This window comes from Quercus suber, unplaced genomic scaffold (assembly GCF_002906115.3).
Source record: "Quercus suber isolate HL8 unplaced genomic scaffold, Cork oak 2.0 scaffold_199, whole genome shotgun sequence".
In the NCBI taxonomy this organism is placed as follows: domain Eukaryota; kingdom Viridiplantae; phylum Streptophyta; class Magnoliopsida; order Fagales; family Fagaceae; genus Quercus; species Quercus suber.
The window spans coordinates 348,821-353,455 of record NW_027069657.1 but is presented as its reverse complement, the minus strand read 5'-3'; the positions used below and the strand labels follow the sequence as shown (position 1 = coordinate 353,455).

Here is a 4,635-nt window from a genome sequence, read left to right as displayed (position 1 = left end):
TTGCTTCTGAGTCAGCGTTTAGTACCGGAGGACGCATACTTGATCCATTTCGGAGTTCACTTTCTCCACTCATGGTTCAAAATCTTGTTTGTGCACAAGATTGGCTTCAAGCCTTGGTTCCAATTTCTTTTCGCAAATCAAAGGATGAGGTAGAGGCCTTGGAAGATGAATTTCATGATTTAGGTAATATGTTAACTTTCAAACTTTTTGTCTATTAAGTGCTATTAAATGTGTCTTATGCAAATGAAATTTAATCTAATAGCCTTCATTTATTTCTCTTTTCTAGTTATACGTCAAGCAGCAGCAGCAGGTGGTGGAAGTTCAAGTTCAAGCTCAAGCAAAGTTATCCCAATTAGTCTTGATGACTAATCACTAACTGGGTAAGTTTCTGCCCTTACTGTTGTTTTTAGTTATTACTATTCTGTATTTTTTGTTCTTATGCTTATATTTTTATTGATAAATATGTTCTTACTTTTCTTGTAGGGGGAAGGACACATTTTGTAGATGAGGCAGATTTTTGGATACATATTGGAAGTTTTTTTGGACAGTACTTTTCTATTTTGTTAACTCTTGCTTCTAGGAAAGAAATCTTATTAAGTTTATAGGTTTTCTCTTCTATAAGTCATGGACTAAACTATAGAGTAGTTGCTCTTTAATGCTTTAGAAAAGCTATTTTTTGGAAATACTTAGGTATTTCATAATTGTAACTAATTATAACTAGCTTCTTCCTTGGTTGTTTACTGCCTTAACACTTGCAGTAACAACCTTTCTGCCTTCTCTGGCTTTATGAAATATTGCAAGATGCTCTTGTTATCTTTTTTTTGCCATACTTGTGGTGTGGTTGTGATTGTGATTGAATTATTTGTTAGAATTTGTTTGCTGGTTTATGTAAGTTGTGTTACATGTATGGAATGGTTGGCACAACTTGGCAGGTTTAATAGGTCGAGATGTGCTTTTGTGCATATTAGACTTTCTTGATTTGTTTTTGGATTTTTAAAGTACTGCCCAGGTGTTAATGTTAAGGGCCTTTTGAAAAAATTTTCTTTCTTGTATTGTGTGGTCTTAACAGGTGGATGAGATATTATGTTTTTATGTGCTTGCTAATTGCCCAGGTTTTTGAGTGTTATTTAGTGTATTTGTTGACACTAGGTAGAAACATTAAATTTGTACTCATAAGGCTTGGAGGCCCAATTAATGGCATCATACAAGCTGGATTTTTGGATTTTTAAGGTACTGCACAGGTCTTAATGTTAAGGGCCTTTTGAAAAAAATTTCTTTCTTGTATTGTGTGGTTTTAACAGGTGGTTAGAAAGAGATATTATGCGTTTTTATGTGCTTGCTAATTGCCCAGGTTTTTGAGTGTTATTTAAAGTATTTGTTGAGAGTCTTGAGACTAGGTAGAAACATTAAATTTGTACTCATAAGGCTCGGAGGCCCAATTAATGTCATTATACAAGCTGAGCTTGAAGGCCCAATTTGAAATAAAGGATGTGAAAAGAGCCCATTAATTTGTTAAAACTAAACCCATTAATTTGGGCCCAAAAGTGCTGTCAAAAATTGAGTTAAGAAAATTTTTTGGCGAAATCACAAATTCAGCCCAATTCGAAGCCCAAACCCGACTAACCGACTAATCCGACCCGTTTAACTGAAGACCCGACCCGCCGGGTTTGACTCATATATTGGGTCGGTTCCGGGTTACAATTTTAGTAACCCGATCCAATCGGGTCGGTTTCGGATCAGGCACAAACCCGATCCGACCCGACCCGTGGACAGCCCTAGTTAACACTATGTTATGGTTCCTTTAAGTGTTTAAACTTAAATCCATTCATGCCTGTAGTCCTCGGAACAGATGATTTGGGTTAGTTAACACCATTGTTATTAATACCGTTCCGTTCCGGCCGGAACGGCCGGAAAATTTCGTACCAGTCCTTAAACCGGTACAAATCACCCTCTTGTTCCACCTCGGACCAAATTTCGGTTCGTTCCGGCCCGTTCCGGCCATTTCGGCCTGTTTCGGTGAATTTCGGCCGATAGACATATTTCGGCCGGTACTGAATCTGCTGATAAATGCAGAAAAATTTTGCCTTTTCAAGTTTTAATGGCTATTACCTGAATAGAGTCACCCATCTCAGTTCATCTTACAAGCTGAATGGCTCACGAAATCATCCCTTTACAGCAGGTTTCCACCGTGTTGACGGTTGCCGGAATGAACCCAGGCCATGGCAGAGGTAGCTGCTGCTTCTTCTTTTTCAGTTTTTCTTCTTTCTTCTTTTTCTTCTTCTTCTTTCTTTTCGTCTGCTGGTCCAATTCTATTTTGAATTTTCACTGCCTAGTTTTGTGTCTTCTTTCTTGTTTTGTGAACCTAGCACGTGACTAAGTGTTGGAAATGACAAAGAGACTTGACAAAATGCTTTAAGCTTTGTTTTTGTTGGTTCACACGAAATATATAAATAATAATACTATTTTAATATTTAACTTTAGCTTCTTTTTTTTGGTACTGTCAGTGAGAGTAAGTGAGTTAACTTTAGCTTTTATATTTCGGTTTTTTAATAGTAAATTTTTTGAGAATATTTTAATAGTAAAATTGTTTTAATAGTATTTTTGTTTTTTGAGAATCATAAGTATTATTATAAGAGAGAGAGAGAGAGAGAGAGAGAGAGAGAGAGAGAGAGAGAGATGAGTAACAACTAAGCAAAAGAAGCAGAAGACAAAATCTCCAAACTGCAAAAAAGGATTCGATCTCGCTCTTAATCTCCTCGATTCTGTTCCTTAAGGTGCAGTTTTTCTCTATTTTCAAGCACACCCATCCCGATTCCTTGCTTAGTTTCTATGTTACAACATGTTTCCTGTATTGATGGGTGAGTGAATTGAAGAGAAGAGATCTGAGGAGAGAGAGAGGGATGAAGGAGGAGAGAGTTACCGAGAAGAGAGACAAGCTAACAGAGGGTTAACAGTGTGTAGAGACAAAGTTGTCTTTAGGGACTAAAGTAGTCAATTTTGAAATCTCATGGATCTGATTGGCATAAGCCCAAATCTTAGGGGGTGTGAGTGGAATTTACCCTATGTTATATTAACATAAACTAATAAAATAACACTAGCCTCTAGGCATGCGCTCACGTGCGTGCTCAGAGGCTCTTCTATTTTTTGGATAAAGATTAATAATTTTTATTTTTTGGGTAAAGAAACAAATATATCGTGATGAAGTAAAAAAAAAAAAAAAGAATACGTGGGGTGAGTTTTGTAAATTGGAGGAGTTTTAAAACTAATAAAAGAGTAATCCTATTTTGTAGGGAGTTAGTGAGTAGAAGTAGGAATTTAAATCAACGTAAAAATAGGAGTTTATTAGAAGAAGGAAGGCATTTCAACGTAGAAGTAGGAATTTATTATTTTTGTCAATTTACTATTTTAACCCCATTTTTAAGTTTTAGGTAGGGATATTTTTGACAGTAAAAAAAGCAATAACTAACTTTCTTTTTCCAATTTTCTATTTCAACCCCATTTTTAAGTTGTTGGTTAATTAATTTAGGGATCTTTTTGAATCCAATACAATTTTTTGAACATAACGATATGTTTATAAATTCTCTTAGAATATACTTTGCTTATAGCATAAGTTTATAAATTCTTTTACATTTAACATTCCTTTTTGTTATGTTTATTATAACATATAAATTATATAAACAGAAGAATCCATAAAGAGTGGATGTCATAAGCTATCATCAGGAGCAAATTGTTAGGGACATATTTTATGTAAATTGACTAGTCCTTTGACAAAACGTACTTTACTTGTTATTGGTTAGATCTAAGGTGAGTTTAGTATTTCAAGAAACAAGTGTTCAAGTTAAGTATTGAAACCATGCAAATCTGACCAAGAAATAAGTGAAGAAGAGCTGCTCATTAAAGCTCGACAGATACCTCGACAGAAACAATATCTATCGAGATTTAAGGACGAAGCTCAACAGAAGCTGAATCTGTCGAGATCTACGAAATTAAAATTTCCAGATCTTTTTTTTGGCCTTAGCTGACATGTATGTGTAGGGTTTCTTTTCTCACAGCCCTAGACATATATAAAGTTTATTTTAAACGTCGTCATATAAGGAGAACATATGCAAAAAGTGACCTAGTTCATCATTCTCTCTGAAGAAGCTACTGTGTCTTTATGCCAATGGTTTTGTGACCAAGGAGCTTCCTGATCTTCATTGTTGATGAAGTGAAGAACTTTGCAGTCAACATCTTCTTCAAGTTGCTGGTATTAGTCACATACTTGGATTCATGCATCATTGGTTAGTCACGTACTGGGATCTGTGCATTGAACGAAGAGATTGTCGCTACAATACAAGTCCAATTGGGTATTGGGGTAAGGGTTCAACTATAGGTCAAAGGGTTGGTAAGATTCCTTATACTTATAACCGCTTGTGATTGATAATAGTGAATTCTCGAGAGTGGTGACCTTAAATTCAGTCGGTAGGGTTTTGCCTTGGTGGTTTTCTCTATTCGTAAATAAATCACCTGTGTCAAATTTAATTTCCGCTGCAATTAGTTATATGGTGATTTGTTTGTGCTACCATGCCATTGCATGTAATTTGATCTAATTAATTAATTTGGATAATTAATTAATTTACAAGGAGTCAATTCATT

General features: G+C 35.3%; 1 long non-coding RNA gene across 1 annotated transcript; it reads left to right on the top strand.

Moving 5' to 3' along the window:
- Nucleotides 1–6: 6 nt before the first annotated feature.
- LOC136069946 (uncharacterized) lies at nucleotides 7–716 on the top strand. Its single transcript, XR_010631142.1, has 3 exons — nucleotides 7–183; nucleotides 287–380; nucleotides 484–716. It is a non-coding gene; the product is annotated as an uncharacterized LOC136069946 (long non-coding RNA).
- The last annotated feature ends 3,919 nt before the right edge of the window (nucleotides 717–4,635 follow it).